Genomic DNA, 21,751 nt, shown 5'->3' with positions numbered 1-21,751 from the left:
TCACTGCAGCACAGGCTCCGTAAATACCATGTCTCCAAAATGGGGATGTTTCTCAGCAGTTTTTGTGGCAGAATGATCCACTAAATTGACAAAAGCTGGTGGGGTCAGGGCTGGTGCAGGGAATGTGGCAGCAGAGAAGTCGCTCTGAATTCCAGAGCTGTCATCTGCCGATCATCACAGATGATGTTACCGAAGGACTAGAGATTAGAAGTTTATTAAACTGAGTGTGCGGGGGTTCTTCTCATGGCATATTTCTGTAGTGCTCTGAGAGTCTTGCAGTGCTGAGGGGAGCAAGAACGCTGTTTAAGCTACAGAGAAGTTTGCTAATTAAAGACTATGATAGGGATGTAATCTCAGAGAAGCTCCAGGGAAAGGGAAATGTGTTCTTTTTACCTTTGCATTTTGTAACTGTGCAGCTGAGAACAAGGGAGGGGAGGAAGAAACTCGATCTCAGACTGCACACGAGAGAAAACCAGTCTCTTATTGCCGTCATGCTTGGAAATGAAAGCTCATTGCTGTCATTTCTGTAAGATAAAAAAGAGAAGAAATTCCTAGAGGAAGCAAAGTAAGAGAGAATATAAAGATTTATTTATATATTTATGAGAGAAGCTAACCTCAGAATGCCCCTGCAAGTTATGTATCCCTGGGGCGAGGCCTGGGCCCTTGGTTTCCAGATCCCCAGAAAAGATTAATTGGAATGATTAAGGCTAAATATTTTGGTTAAATACAATGTATATGGGAATTTTGTCTGGCTTAGTTTAATCTTTTTATCCTTTGTTTCCAGTTTTGCTATTCAGCTATGCTTAAGTAAACATTAATGAAGCTAACAATGTAAACTAAGTTGGGAGAGGAATTCTGATTTATCAAATCTAGGATACTGGGATGCTGGTTTTGTGCTAGGTGCTGAGGTGTGAGGGTGAACTGGTAAGTGGTTAAATCGCTCTTGGATGTCCTCTGATAGAAGGCCCAACTCTAAAGTGTTGCAAAAGGAAAAGGTTGCCATATCCATGTGATATCTGTCATCTAAAAGGCCCGATTCTTAACTTCGTAGTGCTTCTAAAATCCAGATTTGTTTGCTGTCTTTTATGCTGTTGCGTTACTGGTTTTCAAATATTCAGAAAGTCTGCCGTCCTCTGGGTTGTGTAATGAAGTCACTTGCCTTATTCATTGGATTTAAAAGTGATGTTGCTTTGAGAACAGCAAAAGAGAAGGCAATAACACAAAACTGTGTGGCAGAATGGAAACAAAAAGGTTGCTCAAGGGCAGGGAGTTGTGTCTCAGTGAGATGTTACATGTATGTTAAATACCATCATGCCAGTAGTGGTCTGCGTGCACGTCCTCCTGGCTCGCAGGTGCTCACAAAGCCTGTGCTCAGCACCACTCTGCTCTCTGCCGGGAGGAGGAGGGCAGATGTTCTGCATACCTGTAACCTCTGCATTTTGGTTTCTTCTCAGAAGCACTGGTTCCTCCTCAGGAACAGGTTAGACCCCTCCGGTTTTGTTTCTGGATCGCAGTCTTGTTTCCTTTTTTGCCAGGCTGAGGGTAAGCCGCAAACCTCCGGGGTCCTGCAGCAGTCCTGCAGTAGTCCCTGTACAGGTACGAGGCAGTACACCTTAGCTCACAGTAAACAAACCCATACTGAAGAACATGGTGTGGGAGCGTCTTCAATACACACACGAATGTGAGGTGGCACAAGGAAGGGGGTGACCCGGAGCTGCCTTTGGTTGCTCCAGGATGGCGCCTGGGGCCTGGGGGGCCGGCGGGCCTGCGGCAGACAAGCTCCTTCGAAGGAGTCCTGGCTCTTCAGACTGACTGAGAACACCTGAGCTGCTCACCCATCCCTTTCCCCATCTCTGTTTCATGCCCTGTCCTCTTCCAGTACCCAGAACATCCTTTACAGATCCACCAAGTGTTTAATTATTGCTAGCAGCCGTGAATGTTAAGTAACATTAGAAACCATGTGTGTCTGGGAGAGTAAAGTAATTCTTTTTTTGGATCTGACCCAAAAATTCTAGTTGGTGCCTTGTGATATACATAAGGAGAATGTCAGTAAATTGGAGCAAAATCGCTTATGACAGATACACATGCACATCCACAGCTTTAGCGTGTTTTAAAGTTATGGAGGGCTCTTAAACAGTCTTGAACTGCTGCCTTTTAGCTGTCCTGTAATGGAAACAAAATGAATCATTAATATTTAACGTTGAGCCCGATCTTTATTTGACTGACTGTTGGAATTAAAAAAAAAAAAGTTTGTTGTGTTTTTTTTTTTTTTTACCACCACTTGGAGAATATTGGCCAATGCATTTGTAACAGAGAAAAAATATTTGCAGTTTTTCAGTTTTGTGATCTGTTGCTGGGGTGGAAGGAGAAAGGAGAAACAAAAGATGAGCACGTACAGAATGAATTTGCCATTATTCCGTATCGGAGGAGTGACTGAATGAAGCTGATGAGCAGAAGCAGCGATGCAGACATGCGTAGCCTTAGGCAGTGACTAATGTGCACTTGGTATTTTGCATCAGTGAGTAAAAATGGACTGTGCAGGGTTGATATAATACTCAGTAATTGTCTTCAGAAATTCAGAGTATGCCAGGGTATGCTGAAAATCTCTCTACTGTATGTGTTGGGGGTGACTTCTTGTTGAGGCTGGTTGAACTGACACGCTGTACATCTTACTCCTGTGAAAACTCGCCTTAAGTAGGCTGGAAGAGAGGCAGCAAGGCCTGGCAGTGCCACTCCGGAGGGGAGAGCTGAGGACGTGCTGCAGCATTGCTACGATCAGATCTCTACTGGTGGCTGCTGATCGTGACGTACATTTTTAATATAATTTAAATAGATGACAAGCAAGTTGCATATTGAATTGGTCTTGTATTTCTCACGTTAAAATACACTTGTCTGCTGTAACAATTAAAAGGTAGTTGGATTATTTTACCATAATTTTCCCAATCTTTCTGTATGCAAGTATACTCAGTAGAAGCAGACAGGAAAAAGCCACAGTCGTTTTCAGGAATACTTTGTGTAATATATTGCAGTGCTACTACGCTGCATCACGTATTTCGCTGGGAATGTAACTGATAAACCACAGAACGTTTTGTAGAGCCGAAGTGGTGACAGAATAGTGGACCTTGACACGAGTAGCCAGATCCCCGGCTGCTCTGAACCGCAGTAACTGTCCCAGGCAGAGGTCTAACCTGGCTTACACCAGCTAAAGTTTGACCTTTAATACGAAAGGTTGCTGCCTCATGAGGCAGCCAGCTTTTCTTTCCCTGCGTTTTGTAAAATACAGATCTCCTTTTTGATGTGAGAACTGTTATCTTCAGGTATCACCAGGGGCTAAAACTCACCAAATAAACCTAAAGGTTTTACAGCTAAAAGGTTCATTCTGTTCTTTAAAAAGGGCTCATATAGTTCCCATTAGTGTCACTTGGAGTTAGCTATAGAGGATGCACAGGGAGGAAATTAAAGAAGAAACATCACATTTTAAATATGAAAATGAATATAAATTTATCAGTGTCTTAATTCCTAAGCAACAAATATCAGACATGCTGAGTTATAAAAGTAATTTTTGATCTTTCCAATGCTTCTCTACTTACAATGAGAATTCCTTTATTTTTATTTAAATCTGTAAATATCAATACATAATATACAAGTATATAAACATTTATAAATATATAAACATGCAAACATATATAAATATATAAAATATAAACAGAGACATATAAATATGTAAACATACAGACATAAGTCTTCTGCTTATATTTTGCAGTGTGCTTTTGTTTCTGCCTCCCAGCAGTGTCGCTGCCTGCGTGGGGAAGCACCTTTATTCTCTATCGCCATGGGACAGAAGGTCTCAGCGTGGCCAATTATCGCCAATTAACACAAACTCCTGCCCCCCCAGCCCCTCTGGCCGGCTCGGCCCGCTGGAAGGGGCTGTGTCCGAACCGGTTCGGACCAGCCGCGGGCGGCGCGCGGCCCCTCACAGCCCGGCCGCGCGCCTCCCCTGAGGGGCCGCGGGGAAAGGGCGGGCGCTGAAGCTGAGGGAGCTTCGGCAGGGTAGGTGACTCACCTTTGTTGTGGGAGAGAACGGACTCGAATGTCAGACTTGAATAAAACAATGCAAAACAGTACTTTCACCGACACTTTTAAAAGCAATTGTGCTGTGGTGGAGCTGAGTCATGACTTTTTAGAGCTCACTTTTTAGAGCTCGCTAGTCTGACTATCCAGAACTCCCAGTAGCACAAGAGGAGCTGTCTGTGAAAGGAAGATATATTAGTTGGAATTTCATTGAAGTCCAGGTCATTGTGAGGGTGAATTTAGGCTTCTGTTTGTTCTCTGTAAGGAGGGTCGGTTGGTCCTGGAGAGTTAATTAGGAGCTGTCTTTGAGGGTCCTTGTGGTCTCCATGCCCCAGCTCTCTGCACTGAGTGGATTTGCCGGTAACTAGTCATTTGGAATTGCTCCAGCCCTCTGTGGGCAATGCACGAGTAATTTCGGCTAAGGAGATCAGTCAGGGACCAAACCAGTCTGTTTCCAAATACCACATAGGCATACAGAATAGGAAAGAAATATGTATCGAATTAATTAGTGGTACAATTCCAGTAGCAAGAGTGGAATTAGATCATGACTGAACTCGGCAGTATGCTTATATCAGTATTCCCCTGATGTCAGCTAAAGGCTTAGGGGTCAAACGCCAATTTTTTTTTTTTCCCCTTGAGTTCTCTGTATCGGACTGTCCCATGGCCTCAGCCGGCCCAGCGCTGGCGAGCCGAGGGGAAGCCATCTGTGTGTGCCGGGCATGGGGCAGCTGCCCCAGGAGCTGACTTCTGGCGGAGCGGCAGCTGCCCGCTGCTGTGGCGCCTGCCGCAGAGCCAAAACGTGATGCACATCTCCAGACGCTCAACCAGATGCTTTGGCCATGAGAGTGTGTTTCCTTTCCTAATCTGATTTAAGCTATTCAGGTGTGTTTTGCTTCAATAAATAACCTCTTTATATGTAAGGATTGCTATTTTGTCAGTGTGCCAGAGATGAAAAGGGCCAGAAGATAATTATATAAATTAAAAAAAAAAAAAAGTCCGTTTGTGTGGTTAGGAAGCTAGGTAGCTTATTCTGCTAAAAAGTAATGTATTTCTGATAAAAATGAAAGTATGGGCAGATTATTTTAGTCATTTCATAGCAAAAGTTTAATCAGACGGCAGTGTTCTACAAATTAACTATGTTTTCCTGCTCATAGCAGGATGATCATAGCAGCTCTCGGGGAACCCACCCAAGCCTTCAGGGCGAGTCGCTGCTCTTTGGGAGGTTGGAGGTGGGAGGCTGGCTGGCGTAGGAGTCCTCAGCAAGGCACGACCGCTGGCGAGGTGCAGTGCTGAAGCAGCAGCTTTTGCAGTCCCTTTCCTTTTCTGGCCTGCCCAAGTTTGTGGGGGAGGCGTGTGCTCAGGTGCATGTCCATGTGCAGTCCTACAGACACTGGAATCTCAGCAAATACCTTCACCTGGTGCATATAAACGTGGGGTTTTCTGTTGCTGGGCTCTCGTGATGTTGCTGCATTTACTCTTGAGTGAAGGCTGTAGGGGCATGGGCATTTCTGGCGAAGAAAACATTGGAATCAAAATCTAATGGACAAAGCTGGAAGAACGAATCTGTCCTTGGTTTGCTTCCAGCACAGGTACCCACAGGGCTTGTTTGAATGTGTGAATCTGACTGCCTGAATGTGTCTGCTTGTATGTCTGTATTTTTCTTCTAAATAGCTGTTACATTTTGGGGAGAGAAGACCATCTGGTGCATCAGAAGGACGGTGCTATATGGAGCTGTAGGCTGTGAGTTAAGCCCCTCGCTGTGGGAGTCCACAGATTGTCCTTCCCTTGGTTGGGAACTCTGGGTTGCAGACCCACGTTGGCATCTTGCTACCAGACAGGACTAACGGGCCAGCCCTGGAATAAAAGCACACACGAATTCCAGAGCCTGTCGCTGGGAAGTCACAAGTGGGCTCAGAAACAGCTTCTTCAAAGGGAAGTGAGGTTTATTCAGTGTTTTTCTGGGCACTAGTATGTGAAATTTAGGGTTGAAATGGGAGTCCAATGATTTCATGCACCTAAAGTGTGGTTGGTGTGTAACTCCCGTTCAGGCTAATTACCCTCATTTTTGGAGTGCACAGGAAAGGCAGATTTTATTAAATATATTTTTCTCTTTTTCTCTCTATGCTGTTGAAGCCTAAGCTATAAGCCTTAGCTCTATACACAAGTGGTTTCATAAGGTTTCATTAGCCGATGGAGGGCTTGGTGGCAGAAACAACGGAGCGCGGTTAAACTTAGAGTGATGTATTGCCTGTGTCAGTGTGAACATCTGTACAGGGGGAAAAAATGTACGCGCTTTGGAAATGGGAGCTAATGAAATGAAATTACCAAGATGAAAGATGAGCGGTTCTGGCGAAAGCCGCGTCCGTCTATGTCTATGCCGTGATGAACGCCTCCCCGCATGGCCGGGGGAGAGCACGGCGGAGCGGCGGCGTGGGGCTCGCTGCTGCCTCACCGCGGGTCGGGCGCTCACGGGAGAGCCACGGAGCTGCTGCCCTGGGAGCAGCGCTTGAGTAATGACGGAACGCGAGCTGGTCATAGCAGAGGTGTGTGTGTCTTGCTTTCTAGCAAGAAAGAAGAATAAAAAAAAAGAGAGTGGGGAAAAGAAAGAAAAGGAGTAACTATCTAGTAATGACTCGAGGTCTGTATTTTCCCCTTCCCTTCGCTTCAGTGAGATTTGGTGAGTTACAGTTTTCGACAGACTGTTCTACTTTGAAGGTTTTTCAAATAAGTTACATAAGACAGAATAAGCCCAGAGAGTATCTTGAGGTGAAGACGAAGAGAAATGCAGCATGCTGATATGCCAGTATAAAATAACTAAAATACTAATACTACAGTGATTTGGGATTCTTTTAACAAAGCAGTGAGTGTGTTTAGCAGAGTTAATTCTTGGATTTCTAAGTTGAGCATGAAAGGTAAAATCATGGCTTACATATTCTTACTGCTAAGATGGTAGTCTAAAACCTGAGAATTCCTTTGTGGCTCTTTCTTGTTAATACAGTAAATACAGTAGTAGGCAGAGTTTCTGCTAGCGGGCTGCCAAGTGTCTACAGTTTCCCATTGTTTTTCCATGAGCTTCAGAGGAATTTATTTTATAGTCCCAAACCCATTTTTTCATCTGTTCCTTGCACTTTATTATCTCTTGCTTTGACTTTTAAAATCTTTTTTCTTTAAAGAAAAAAATATGCACAGGATTTCAAAACTGTGCTTCTTTGCAATAAGTACTTTGCAATTTTGTAACTTTGCAATTAAGTACTCTTAACATACTTAGATTTATTCCTTGATGCAGCAACTAGAACCTTAATTTATGTTACTTTCAAGTTTAAGAAACATGAAAATAACTCCCCAAAGGTGCTTTTAAAATTTTTAATAGTCTGAAACATACAACTGAAGCCAAATGCTAGGTAACAGATGCGGTAAAAGCTTGAACTGCGGCCTGTATTAAGGCCTGGCTGCATTTGATTCATTTTTGATTCGTTTTTCAGGTTGCTTAAGTGATGTGGCATGAGGATTGCTGGGAACAGAGTTTGCTGGTCTGTGTTATGTGGGTGCTGGGCTGGATAATCGTTTTACTCTATCCTGTTGTATTCTATTCTATTGCTAGCAAATACCTCTCCACTATATATCAGCTGTATAGGTGACACCATACTTTATTGCACATTATGGCTTTGATATTTACCATTGTCCCAGTACCTCTTCCTTTTTTATTTTCTGTCTTGGGAACACTGCCGCTGATAGACTGGGTCTTCATCTCTTGACTCATGGAATCACAATCCTTTGAAACTGTCCTTCTAAGCACCTCCTCCACGTATCATGTCTAGTTTTTTCTCATTTGGAAATAATTATTTATGGCCTTAAAACACAAATACAAGTTCCTGACTTATATCAGTGATTCAGGAAAAGGCTGACAGCTCATGTCATTAGGGGTTTAGACTTGGTTTTGCAAACTAGATGTTACCAGTGCATTTGCTCAAAATTTGTCAGAGTAAAACTAGAAGACTGTTTTGAACAAAATATATAAAATATAATGGGTGAAGTAAAAATTTAATATTGTCCATTGTGTCAGTGTCTTCTTTTTTAATCCAGAGTTTCTCAAACTTGTTTTGTCTCTGCCTTGTTCTTCTTGTTTTATTTAGAACTTTTGTTATATCTTTTGCTTGACTGTATTCTTGCAAAACGCAGCGCTTGTGTTGTTCTGGCCTGCAGGCTTCTGTGGGAAAGCACTTAGGGCACGTTGGGATTCTTTGGTGTTGCCACATTGCTGGATGCTGAACCCAATTTATTTAGCAGAAAGTTTGAAAATCCAAGGCAGGCAAAGTGCCACGTTGTTATAGGGACATGAGATTTTTCAGGTTAACCTTGGGGTACTTGCCAATACCATATAAGCTTTTCTTAGGTACCATTTACTCTTTAAAATAACCGGTTGTTGTTTCATTGCTCTTACATCATCATCTTTTTACGTCATCATTTATGCAAAAGAAGATTTCATTTCCACGTTATCATCTTGTCAGGAATTATCCCGATGTAACTTTCTCTGATTTCCTCTGATGAATGTTATGACATCATGAAAATGGCAAGATGGTTTTAATGGTGTATTTGTCAGTAATCATGAAATGTGTTTTTCTGACTTCTGTGCTTTGTCCTTAATCACTGTTCAGACTTGTAGCCACAACAAATGTTCCTTTCATCCATCCTTCTTTCCTTTCTCCTGTGTTTTTTGCACTCTTATTGTCAGACGGTTTAGGCATCATCTATCATCTGGAAAAGTTGCTGATTAATTTTTCTCAGCACATATTTCTCTAAGTTCTCTAATTTTCCAAAGAGCGAGCCCTTTCTAGAGGTTTGGGATAAGTTTCTTTCCTATTCATCTCTCCTCTGTCCCTTTAATGTGGAGTGAATAATTTGTGGGTATGATCTCTTCCATCTCATGTTTTTGCAGTAATTTTCACTCATATTAGACTTGTGCTTAACTGTTAATTTTTAGAGGAAGCTTTTTTCCTCCATTTCTGATTTCCCTCATGACCAGTGAAGAACCATGCAACGTTCTACCTCACTTTTCCGCTTACTTGAGTTGCTTTCACTCTTTCTTTGAAGTTTTACATGAATGATTCCCAGTCTTTTATATCCAATTTTTGCTGCTACTGTCTTCATCTTTCTGCAAGTTGATGGGAAGCGAAATAGAAGACAGCAAGGTCCTGACTCTGCTCACTCATTCCCTGGCATACAGACCATGTGGATAGCACTGAGGGATTTGGTGGAGTTGAGAATGGTCAGTGTGAGGTTAATGGTTGGACTGGAGGATCTTCAAGGGCTTTTCCAACCGAGATGATTCTGTGATTCTGTGTACACAGACATGGGCTGCAGTATTTTCTGCAGGAAGTTTATTTCTTGCTCAAATGAGTAAAGATGCTGGAATAGATACCGAGCTGCGGAGTTAGTTACAGCCTCCGTAATGCATTGCTCTAGGGACCACAGAAAAAGTTGCCTTCCCTTGCTCAAAGCACATGATTTATTTCATGCTTATCTCCCTAGTCTCCAGGCACTTATCTGTCCTTATTACTCTTCTATTATTTTCACATGGATGGTGGGCAGTTGTCCCACTGTCACTTTTAGCTTTCTTTTCTCTTTCACGTGTTCTTCAGGTTTGTTTCATAAGGGCCTTCTGTCTTTTTTTTTTTTTTATAGTCTTATTACGCATTTGAGAAGTATTTTTTCCTTTTTCCGCTTGAATTTAGTATTACCCATATCAGCTGATTTTGTCAGTAGACATTTGTATGTCCTCCTTGTTCATTAAACCAGAAAAATCATTACTGACTCAGTGTTTGAATGTCCGATATACCTTCTTTTGTCCTGCCCATGCAGTGCCATGAAGAAACCTCCTAGATATACCTTTGTAATCTATTTAAACAAACCCTTTCAAATTTATTTTTCTATCCTTGATACAGCACTAATCTCTGGGGGTTTTTTGTGCTTTTGGGGGTTTGGGTGGGATTTTTTTTTTGGTTTTTTTTTTTAGTTGTAATCTTTGAGGACCTAATTCTTAAAATGTTTATTATTAGATAATATTAGCTAAAGGACATTTCTCCTACGAATGCCTCACAGAGGGTATTTGCAGCACTGGATGTGGGTGACCTCATCCTGTAGCATGTTTCTTGCTCTCTTTGTGAGCAGTCCTCAGTACCTGAACAAAATTGCATTGATTTCAGTAGAGCCCCACATATATCGCTTAAACCAGGTAATGCATTGTAGCTAACCTCACTGTCAGGAAAATCTGAGGAGTGAAATCACGACTGAAGAGCTGCATATGTCTGTGCTGTTCCCTGGATGGGGCAGCTGCGGCCCGCTGAAGGGCACGTCTGTAGCCAAGCAAGTGAGAGGCTGTGGGTGGTTACAACCGGGGGCAGGAATATGCAGGGAGGGGAGAACTCCAGGTCTCCAAAAGCCAGAGTGTTTTGCAACAAGCTCTCGGAAAAGCTTTATTTGTCTCTGCTCATACAAATAGTACAAGTCAGTAATTTCCTACCATGCCTTCTTACAGTCTTACCCTTCCCTGCCCTGTTATTTTTCTTGAGGAGGTTTGATGGCACCATGTATTTCCTGTGATACGGGGTAGTTAGTTTGCCAGTTGGCTGCTAATGGCAGGAAGAAGGAGAAACCAGCATGGGTATACTGGCATTTAAGGCTCTCATTATAAACATACAACATTTGTAGTAATAGCACATCAGATCATGCTTCCCTGGTGTACATGCCTAAACCCTAATAATATGAAGCCCCCTAAGGGCTTCCTGAGCCAGGCGTTATGTCTGTGTATTGTTTGGCCTTGGTTGGCTTTTTCCCCTCACGTGTGTCTGAATGCTTTTTAAAATCCATTTATAACTTTGGCTCGTATACAATTCTCTTGCAAGAATTTAAAGAAAAGTTATTCATCTCCATTTCTCTTCTGTGTTGCCTTCATGCACAGGACAAAATCAGTGTTATCTTTGTGTAGTTTTTGAACACTTGAAATTAGCTATATTGAGTAATAGATTTTTGAATGAGATACTAAATTATAGAAATTACACTACACTGACTAATATTTATTATTAAAGATGTGACCATCTTTAACCATTGAATTTTATTATTAGTCATGTAGTCAGCTTTCCTACAGTTCTCAAAGCGCATCCAAATATTTTTTCTAGTATATCTAAAGGTTGTGGTTAAAATGTAATGTCTTATGGGGTTGTCTGCTGCATATTGCAGCAAGCATACTTGATGGTAAATACTGTGCCAATGAACTATCTAACATGAAAATCCTTTTCTTTAATTCCTTTTAGGAGAGGCGCCACAATATAATTAGAATGTTATAGAGTATAATTGCATTTACACTTGCTACAGTTGTTTTCCGATGTGAAATTAAAGCTATTTTGAGTCTTACCTATACAGTATACACAAGTATGCCTCTTGCATTAGCAGGGATCCCTGACTTCTGCCAGGGCCGAGGCCTGGCTGCAGGGGGTGGCACTCTGCTGCCTTCTAACCAAGAGGTACAGCAGTGTTGTATTTGCTGGCAAATGCAAAGGGGTGATGTACCTCACTGAATACCCAGAGAGGGCCTCTGACATTATTTAAGTATGTAGGTGCACTTTTCCCAGTTTTTAGCAGCTTGGTAGTTACTGAATAGACACCAAGGGACATATTTTCAAACTGGGCTTTAACCTCTATCTATAAAAACCACATTTACTTCTACTGAAAGACATTTTTACGTGCAAGTTGGGTAATTAAGAATTTAATCACCCTTTCTCAAGTGAAAATAATGTTTTCTGCACAGAAAAAGAAGCAAAGTTCAGAGTCTTCATTCTAGAGAGCTATTTGCAAGATTGATACAGAGTCTGAAATTACTTGTTTGCCTTAAAAATAACTGGATGGTAAATCCCTTGAAAATACGTTTTGCCAGGTATCTGGAAGAGAAGGAGCCAAGCCAGGGCAAGTCAATGAACTGCAGAAATGAGCTTGTTTTATCCACTGGCATACAGATCTGTCGAGCATTTGATAGGCATGTCGCAGCTAATCCACTTCTGTGAAAATGATGTGCTGGTTTTAAGCTTTCAAAATTATAATTGAACTATTTCAATTGCTGGAAATATCACGGATGTAAAGTCCCTATTTTCTAATCTTTTTAATGAAAGACACTCACAGATTTGGGGTGAATGGGAGCTATTCTAAGACTTAGATGGTGGGCTTGTCTCTTTACTGGGGATTTGTGGGCAACTTAGTTTCTTGATAGCTCCCAGCCATATTAATCAGCTGGATGTATAGATGACTTGTGTTAAGTCATCATGCATTGCTGCCAAGCAACGGCATGTGGGACTTCCAAAGATGTTGAAGGTTTTGCCTAAGAAGTGGCAGCATTGTTTTGTTTATAGGGTTGTGCATAAAACACATACTGACCTGATACTTGTAAAAGATCAGTTTAAATAACAGCAACTTCATCTTAGTTATTTCAGAATTATGTGCAGTGGATAAAGACAGTCATACTGACCTATGAATGGGAAGGTTCCCATTTTCAATTATCACTCACATTCCCCGCAGAGATTCTCTGGCAAGCTAAGACAATGAGAGGAGCTTCATGTTAATCTAAAATATATTTCAACCCAGGGATGTACAGTCTCCATTTTTTTGTGCTGTTGGCAGTTTCCCCTGTCCTTAAATGTGTCACTACATTCACCCAACTGGTAGTTGTGTGCTTAGCTGCCCTTAAAGACGGCGACTCCTGCATTTAAGGAAACCTTTATTCCTTTTTGTCACCACAGTGCTAATACTGAAAGCCAGCTTCAAAAAATGGAACGTGTACGGCTGAGAGACGTATGCTCTGGAGGATTTTCCTCTCAAAAAGAAAGGCTGCAAGAGTCAGTCGAGTTAGCTGTAAAGCTGATTTACAGTGCAGTGGATGACAAAATGTAGCCCAGAATTATGCATGTATCATTCATGTCGCATTTGTGTTTTTTCAAAACTGCCTTCTATGGTTTCAGAGTATGATGGATACTGCCAGGTGCTTATATAATTCAGACTCTGTGGAAATTAATTTAGTATCATGCTCTGACATTTGAGACCACTTTGGTATTACAAATGCTTATGGTTACTTTAACTTTGTTGATGCTTGCATATAAATCAGTACAACAAGACGTATTATTATTTGCCTTAATTAAGAACGGTTTAAAATTCTGTAGCTTGCTGCATTTCTGGTTTTGTTTGGGTTTTTTTCTTTTTTTTTCTTTATAAGCACTTCTATTGCATGAGAAAATTCACTGAAAGCATGGCATAGGCAAGGTGCGTAACAGCTGGAAAATAAGTACTTTTTCTATTATTGCTACTTCAGTGAGACACACAGAACGCTACAGAAGGTGCCATCCTGGATTCCTTCTCGTGGAACTTAAGCTGCTACTAATAGTGAATGAGACTGGCTGGATGAAGTGGCTTCCAGTCCTCTTTTTAAGGATATATAGCACTTGCTTACATTTGCTTGAAATAAACTCAGGCTGGTATGATTCATATGAAATACATATATATTTAGATTATGTACCATGATTCTGATTCTTCAGGGCAAACACAGTAGGGCCATAAATTAGTTTTAAGAAGATAAGCTCCGGGACATCCATTTTGAAGGTTGTGGTGAAAATACTTGAGGTTTCTGAAATGCACCTCCAGACATGGCACTGGCTCTTGTGTGAGTTTTCGTATGGGTTCTAGTTTTGCAAGCTTTTCTAGACTTCTCAGTACCTTGAAATAAAATATTGTTGAAAAGACCCTGGAGACCCAGAGTGCTCTGTGGTGCTGTTAGGAACCTCCTGGGCTTCAGCTTTTCAGCTGGTTGTAAAGGGAACTCGTATAGGAGAGAACCCCAGGGCAAACAGTCTTTGTGAGTATCCCTACTGCAGGAAAAGCTTCAGCTGACCAGAAGGAAATTTAACAAAAAGCATATATCCATAGGAAAGCAGGCTTTGCTACCGCTAAGAATTACGGAATTACTTATTTTTCCGAGCCTGAATGCTGTGAAGAATGGGGCATGCACATTGACAGGAAACTTGCTTTCACTTGCTCATTTTGAAGTTTGTCTTTAACTAGAAGCTTCCATTTGAAATTTTAGATAAGTCACCATTTAAAGACTTTTTTTAATGTGACAAGGAAAGCTGTTCAGCTGAAAAAGTGGAATTGTTTCAGCTGAACTGTGGTATTGATTGTTTTCAGATAAATTCCATTATGTGTGTGTGACATAATTAGTTTCCAAACTCATTGTGTAGAAATTGCAAATAAACATTCTGGTAACGGGAGATAGCGGTTTCTGATTTTAAGGGATAAAGTAGGTACTCTTCCCCAGGCTAGAATCCTCTCCTGGGTACTCTTTATAGATGCATCTGATTTTTCATCTTTGAGGTTAAATGATGTATTAAACATCATGTCTTGTATACAGAATGATGTTTGGTAGTGCTTCATTCTGTATTTATTGTTTCCACGGTCATCTGAGATTGTAATGCTTTGCTGCAGTTCTTCATATTTCCCCCAGTTTTTTGAACGTTCATGTTGGAAATTAAGTGTGATATATCCACTTGGAGAATGGCTTTCCAATCATTTGTATTTGATTTACTAGGAAACCCAAAGTATCAGACTGTTGTTGGAAATCCATTATATTACATTTTATACAAATTTCTGTCTCCTTCTGGAAAGTCACAATACCTAAAATAGAACATTCATCTTATTGATGCTTATAGGAAATAACGTTCTGTTCCTCTAGTAGGATTTGCTATCTTTGATATAAAGTTTCTTTACTAAAGCAGCAGTGAAATAATGAAAAATGTCTTTGATACTTTCTAAAACCATATTCAAGCTTATAATTGTTGTAGTGCCTTGATAAGTATGAACCCTTGGTTTCAGAAGGCAATTGTCATAAAGTTGGTTTTCTAGAACAGGAGACAGGATGGAGAAAAAGAGAGGGACACTGTTGATAGCAATAATATTCAAGAAGAAAGAATAGAAATAGTACAAACTGTATACGTGGAAGTCAGATCCTCACCCGATTTAAGACAACATGAGACTGGTGAACTCCAGTCTCTGGGGCACAGATGCCTATCCAGACTCCTCTGTGGTTTGCACGGGGATGTTTTGACAGTTTTATTGATAATTAGAGATAATAACGCTACTGTATGAGCTGCCTTTCACTGTATACATGCGAGTCCCTGGCAGGTCATTAAGGCTTAGCTGCTGGAAGTGAGTCAGGAATATACTTTTCCTCTGTGCTGCTTGCCAGTTACATACGGGTTTATAGCGAATGATGGTTGTAGCTGAAGCTTTTGGAGTCAGCCCGTTCAAGTCATGAGATCCCGCCATAGCAGGCTGCCTCTGGGAGAGTCGAATCCACGGCACCCAGTGCTTAACGCAACACTCTTTCCTTCTATTTCTTACTGTACTACTCGGGGGGGAGGGGGGAGAAGTGGTTTGCAAGTTGTAAGACATACCAAGAAGTGAGAAAAAAGAGTTTCACAATTATTAATAATTATGTAATAAGTACTTGGTCATAGAAGAATGACACCCTGCCACATTTACAAATCTGAAGGCATTTATGATGCTCTCAAGAGATACCCATCTGTATTTCTCACATAATAAGAGAAGTTTTTGCAGTGTAAAACGTTTTGTAAGTGCACTGGCAATCTCCTCTGCTCTAACCAGTAATGTGCAGAGCTGCCCCAAACACGTCCTGTTTGGGAGGGGCACAGCACCGTGGAAAAGAATTGCTATCGTGCTCGTAGTCTGGCTCTCTTCTTATTTTAAAGGCTGTAAATCAAGGTTAGACATTAAAAAGCAAACAATTTATTCTGGAGGAAAAATATTTTTAAGTGGCTGAAGAATTTGGCCCTTTGGAACAGCTTTTCTCACAAAATACATGCTTTTTGTAAGAAACTGATTGTGACGTACTGTGTTTTCAGGTTGTACGTGCCTCCAGGTATTATATGTTCTGAATAAGAGAAAAGATTTACTTATGATGCCACTGGAATTATTTTCTTCAAATATGCCTTTATGATATCCAGAGGGTGGATTCTACCTAAATAAGAGTAGCCCTGGTAAGTTCAGCTCTGTCCAAAATTTTTAGGTGGAAATCAGTGAAGTACTTGGGTATTAGTTAAGTGCAGGCTGAACTGGGTAAAAGAGATAAAAACTGTACATTTGGAAGGCAATAGCAATATGTCTTAGACCATGTTCAGACATTATAGTGAAGAATATCTAGAAATCAGGCTTTTACATTTAAATATAGTCACTACCTGCAGAAACGGGTTCTTAATCATTTATTCCACTATACTACCTTTAGTGGACAAATTTATTAGACTGTTTTCTTGCTTCTTGTTTTATCCTTGTCCTCATTAAAATGTAATGAAAAGTTAAGTGCAAAAGAGAACTACTTTACTGTCATATTGAAACTGGTGTTTACTTGTCTGAGGGTGAATTTGTAATGCTACATCTGTTCCTCTCTGGTTTATAGACAGAATGGTATCAATATGCATAATTAAGCAGGCTGAATAATTTCCAGGATATCCACACACTTTTAGTTGCATATAAGTTGGCTGGATAAAGCATTTGATTGATTTTTTTTTTTTTCCAGGCTTCTTTCTGGCTAAAATTTTATTCTCGCCTTTTTTTTTTTCTTTAAAGTTTCAAGTTTTAATAACTATCAGAGCAGCTTCTGAGGACCAGTGAAAAATCACTCACTTATTGTTTCTTAAACATTGTTGCAGTAGTTTTGAACATTCTGGCGCTGCTGGCATCTGGTGCAGAATGTGGAAATTTGGCAGTGAGTAATTCTGAAATGGAATTGTTCCTCTTTCTATGTTTATGAAAAAGAATTCATAACTGTGTAATGTACAGCTCTTTTGTGTACTTGGTACTCATTCACCTTCAGAGCGCTCCTGCCTCATAGAGAGCCCAGATCAAATTGAAAATATGTTACAATTAAAGACTGGGTCACATTGTCGTCATAAAAATGGGTAAAACTAAGGTTGTAAGGGCAACCTATTTTGGGCATTTCTTAACTTTGAAGTGCTCAATTTTCCAGCTTCTTTTGAAATAGTTTTTGTGGGGGACCTTATAGAAGTACAATCGCATGCTGCCATTTTGCCATGCACAATGGGAAAATAATAAAGGAGACTAGCCAAGAGCTATATGGCTGGTTTTCAAAGGCTTTCAAATATTATTGTTACTGGACCTATAAATATTGTTTAAAAGCCTTTATGAAAGCAGTTTTCCCCCGCGAGTGCTGTACAAAGCAACAGTGTTCTGTAGTAGAATGCAGACAGCCTTAATACAAGGCTTTTAAATATTGTTACTTTCCTTACTGTCTTTATTCTAAAAATACTGAATAAAACCGTTTCTGACATGTGCCTTTTCCCCCACTCTGAGATATTTTCTTGTCCTGGATCATGCCTAACTGGGGATGTGGGTGACTGGTACTGGCTATCTGTGTGTCATGCAGCTGCCAAGTGATGAGATTAAATCATGCAAGACAATAAATGAATTCAGTGAATAGCTTACTTTGAGGAGATTTCTGTATTTTTTCTTTCAATTCCACCTGTATTTTCAGTGTCAGGGTTCTCCAGACTATGTTTGTGTCTGCTCAAGACACCTTCTTGTTCCCATATGTCTCTTTTTTCCCTCTGAAATATTCGTCACTGGTAAGCTAAGTATACTGCACTTCTCTGGGGAAGTTGCATTCAGCCACAGCCTACTTTAAGCATCCTACTTTGAGGGGGGGATTTGGTTGCCTGGAAACTACAGCTGGTCAAACTGGAATTTCAGTTCCAGAGGAAGCTTTGCGTTTTCTTTTTTTTCTTTTGGGTTGGAACAAAGACTGCAGAACTTGTTACAAAATCACCAAGAAGTGGTCAGTGGAGACGTTATCATTGCTGTATAATCTAGATGCTTAATTTAGAGTCTGGTAGAGGATACAGGACATCTACATGAAGAGTTATTTTGGTATTCTGTTCTAGAAAGGTTAAAATGGATCATCTTGAGTTTATCAAAACACTTCTACACCTATTTGGAAAACAAAGCTCTTGTAGGAGAATGAATGTTTGTGTGGCAGCCTTCGTTATTGGTAAGATACTATTCTCAATGGAAAAAATGTTCAGTTGGAAATTTTTTAGGGGGTTGTACTTGTTTCTCTAAGTCCAGGCTTTCTGTTCATGCTTAAGCCAGTCCAGTGACTTTTAATCCTTGCCTATTGGTTTTTTCAACTTGGGAGCATTGCATATTTCTCACCTCTTTCTTTATTGTCTGAAATTTGAGAAATACTCTGTCCTGTCAGCTGCCATGTAGAGAAGAGGAGGACAAGTATTTCGGAGAGAGGACTGGAACATGGTGGTGTCAGACACAGCCTGCTGCTGTGGCTGGGGGAAGGCTTTGATCCACCCCCTGATCCTTGTGAGTGCTCCAGGGTATTGGTGAAAGCTGCGGGTGCCAGTGTGTGGTAGGGAGCTCCCAAGCCTGTCACCCTCACAGTGACACAAAGAAATGTGCTATGGTATTAAACAGACTTCCAAGTTGGTTTAGGAAATCATTCTGTTCTGTTGGCATGTCTACTGTGCACGGGTGTCTGCCCCGCTTTTAAAGGCTGGTCCTGAGTCTGCCCAGCGGCCATGCTGTTGGTCTGGGGTCATGTATGCTGTAGTTATATACTGGTGTATTTGATAGTAATTGGACGAAAATACCAGAAATCGTGCTCCATTGAGCTCAAGATGGACCTGATGCAAAGGAGGTTTTCTTTTATTTCTTGAGCTTCGTGATCTGCTTTTTTCATATCTGCTTACAAGCTTGAGTGAAGAGGATGTAGATTGATGTTTGGCACTTCTTTGACATTGTACTGGTACTAATATTAAATTGTGATGAAGAGTATATATAGAGTTTCTGAAAATTAATTACTGGAGAACTTTTCATAAGATGCAAGATGACTCATTTTCCCCCCCTTTCTCAGTCATTTAGTTTCATCCTAAATTGCGCTGTTGACAAATCTGTGTATGGCAGTTTTTTTATTTTTGTATTTCTATTGCACCTCTAAAAGGAAATCAGTAAAACTTATCTTCCAGTCTCAAATTTCTGTTATAATAACTTCTTCCCATTGTGATCCATGGTAAGCGTCAAGATACCAGAGCTGGCCTACTATAAAGATAAATTTGATTTTTATGAGATTATCAACCTTTCATAAGAAGGGTACGATTGTCTTAGCTGATTGACAGCAGAAAACTCCCATTTTGGAGACACAACTTAGCCCTTTGTTCATTTTTAAGTTATTTTCATTTTGCTTCATGCATTTTAAAGTTAACTGCTTAGGCTGGGCCTATGTTAAGGGTAGAAAGTGTAAATTGAAAGGCACACAGCTCTGGGCACAAGCATTGCTGTAATGATTTCATTCAAAGCAGTCTTTTCAAAGCAGGTGCTGACCTACTTCCTTTAAGTTGGGTCCCCTTTAACCATAGTTAATTAAAATTTTTTTTTTTTTTTAAGGAATGCACTACATGAAAAATTTTGTGAATCAAAATGGTGACTACCTAGAAATCTGCAACTACAGGAATAACTACCAAGTAGATAGTCCATTTTTTTCCTCAATAAATATTTCTGTTCTTGTTATCAGAGCTGTTTAGTTGATGCACATGCATACATTTGTGATCCTGAAAGGGTGCTCAGCAGCACTCACTAGATTTTCATTCTAATGTTTAAACAAAAAGGAGGAAAACATTCAAGAATCATTTGAATGAATTAACTGACAGTAGAGCGTTCAGTAGTGTGCAGAGTGCGTGTAGTCTAGAGTGCGCTAAATTTCAAGTGCTTTTAAGGGTTCCCCATTCATTTTAAAAGATATGCTGCTCTTAGTTATGTCAGATGAAATCTACTGAAATAAATGGCGCTGTTACAGATTTACACAAGTACAGCTGAGAGTAGGTTCCGGCCACCCGCTGATTATCATCTAAGAGCTCCACTATCACGAGGCACGCTCTGTTGATGAGAGACATATCAGTGTCTTTAAGGTCATAAGCGTACTGGATCTGCTCTGAAATGTCAGTGAGAACTTACCTTTCATTGAAGTGTTTCCATCTTGAAATTGAAGGTTTTTTCTTGTTTAATAGGCTTTAAATCTACTTGAAAAGGTTATATTGCAAGTAATTAAAATGCAAGCAAACAATGAACGGCAATCTAAATCTGTCAAAAGGGTTTACTGTATTGTTATTGTTATGACATTTTGAAGTGGGGTAAAAGAGATCATTTGCAAAGCAGGCATTCAGGTGAACTGGGGAAGTACAACATGAACAATAAGCAGCATGTAGCAGTACTGGAAAAACCTTTCAAGAGTCTCTGTTGTTTCTTTCTAGTAAGAAACTTTTTGCTTTAAAAACATAATCTATCTACTGGTAGGGTTGTGTCAGTGGAAACTGGAGGCTTTCTCTGAGGGTTTTTTTTTTAACTTTGTTTTGAAAGATTTTCGATTCTTCCAATTTTTACTATTTGTGAAATTCAGCCTGAGTGAGTTTGGTTAATGTCTGTAGTCCAGGTCTGTAAGTTGCTTGGCAAAGGGAGTGATTTTATCCAGTTTGATTTTATACTTGTGTAAAAACTTGATAAAGAACCAGTAACAGATGTCAAAATATGTCAAGGCGAGTACAGTGGGAGTAACACTTGGAACACTCTGAACTTCTGCCTGTGCTTCGGCATGTGGGCAACGCATGAATGAAAATCTCATAAGGAAGCGCAGGTCTGGAATCTCTGTTTTACAATGTCATTTTGCTCATTGGGAATAGAGAATTGGTTTTCTGCAAACTTTTCTGCAAGATTCAGAAACTGTTCCCTGATGATAATATACTACTTTTTAAATAAGATATTTATTTTAGCATAGATTTATAAGCATATATGTATATTAAAGCAGCAGACTAGATTCTCCCATGGTGGAAGCCAATACGTCACCTTCAGTTAAGGATTTTTTGCTGTTTTACAGAGGGGGAGGAAACTTGTGTTATGACCAGGAGATTTAACTAAGACTGTCTAATCCTCGCAGAATGAGGCATTTGCTGTAATATTTTAGGAGTAAAAAGTTCTTAGATTGCCATGGTTGGATTTTTTTTCTTGGATCATGCTGAGGAAGCAGGTTTTTGCAATAAGCAGGATGGAATATGGAAATCTCCTTCTCAGAGAGAATGTCTGTTGCATTAATCGGGTTTTCCCTGAGTCCTACTTCTATGTTAGGAGGAATTCAGTGGCAAAACTCTGGGTGAATTCAGCAAAAGTAGGATTTCATGTGTAACGTGAAGCTCACTTAAAATGCGATGAAAATTTTTTCGTAACAGTGTTTTTTGTTTTTTTTTTTTTCTACCAGCTCTAGTGAATTCAGAAAAGTGAATGAATAGCCTCCTGCTCACTCCTGTTGCACTCTTCTGGAGGCGGGAAGGGAATCTGGCCACGCTTTTCTCTGACAGGCTTTTGCTCTGAGGATGGGGTTGGGCTTTTAGAGTGGCCTCAAGGCAGGCGGGATGTTTTCTGTCATCCGGTGTCTGGTGGTAGACAGAGCAATGCACTGCTCCCCTGGGTCACCGTGGCCCTCACCCTTGTGCAGTGCAGTGATGAACCAGGCTGTGAGCTATCTTCTGTGGTTAGGCCAAGGGAGTGTTAAAAACCC

The 21,751-nt window shown here is 40.5% G+C and overlaps 1 protein-coding gene across 1 annotated transcript in view; it reads left to right on the top strand.

Annotated features, from left to right (window-relative positions):
* LRRC7 (leucine rich repeat containing 7) overlaps positions 1-21,751 on the top strand; it is a 171,732-nt gene that overhangs the window by 23,291 nt on the left and 126,690 nt on the right. The gene's annotated exons all lie outside the window — the stretch shown is intronic.

Source organism: Strix uralensis, chromosome 8 (genome assembly GCF_047716275.1).
Source record: "Strix uralensis isolate ZFMK-TIS-50842 chromosome 8, bStrUra1, whole genome shotgun sequence".
Taxonomy (NCBI): domain Eukaryota; kingdom Metazoa; phylum Chordata; class Aves; order Strigiformes; family Strigidae; genus Strix; species Strix uralensis.
This window is presented reverse-complemented; position numbering and strand designations above follow the sequence as displayed.